Consider the following 987-nt stretch of genomic DNA (forward strand, 5'->3'; position numbering starts at 1 on the left):
CAATGCTTGATATGAAATGTACTCATTATCTTGCCCATGTAATTGTAACCCCTCTGTACAGTATTTTCACAATAAAAAAGTAAAAATAATAACAAAAATTACTTAGAAATGATGCATAATTCCTAGGTATTCCAGTTTTCACATGTAGTTTTGCATTGAGTTATCTCTGTATAAACTCAAACGGAAAAAATACCCTCAAAATAAACAGAAATCACATCTTTGTTTTAAATGCAGCAGTTTAAGAGTTTTTAGCCAGCACCAAAAACATCTTTTTAGCTATTCTGCATTTTGTGTGAAGAAGTTTTAACAATAGTTTTTTTTTTTTCTGACATGCAATTCACTTACAATATATTATCTCCTTTTATTGTATACATTTTAGTGCTTTGGAAGTGAATTGTACCTTCATAGGTTTTCAAAGCCAAATTTTCACAAACTTGCATTTCTTCAAAGAGAAATGCTGTAAATTTTAGAAGAGACATTTAAAAAGATGTAAAATTCAGTTACAGGAATTTGCCCAGCATACATCCTCTATAGTATGTCTTTTCAAAATTTGTTTTTGGGGATCGTTTCCAGGGACTCACACATACTATTCAAGTTCACTGTCAATTAACTACATTCTCTGTCCAAAAAAGTTTTTAACTTCTGATTAATACAGTCATAGAAGTGTAATGCCGGGATCCTATACAATTATCTTTCACCTTTTGAAGACTTGAAAACTTGTTTGCTAAAATGATTGTAGTATTAAACAAATCGATCACTACAAGAAGTATATAAATTTCTCCACAAATGTATTACTATATTTTGCGTCCTCTTTTTATATCATGGTCATACTAGTGAGTTTTCTTTTTATCATTTCTTAAACACTAAAGAGGAGCTTATTTCCTATGCTCCTCCTATTGACTATTAATTTACATATGTTATTTAAAGAAATATCCTATTCAGGAAAAAATTTATATAGTAGAAGATATAAAAATACTTAAGGTTCAG

The sequence above is a fragment of the Dipodomys spectabilis genome, unplaced genomic scaffold (assembly GCF_019054845.1).
Source record: "Dipodomys spectabilis isolate Male_0828 unplaced genomic scaffold, ASM1905484v1 ptg000350l, whole genome shotgun sequence".
Lineage (NCBI taxonomy): Eukaryota > Metazoa > Chordata > Mammalia > Rodentia > Heteromyidae > Dipodomys > Dipodomys spectabilis.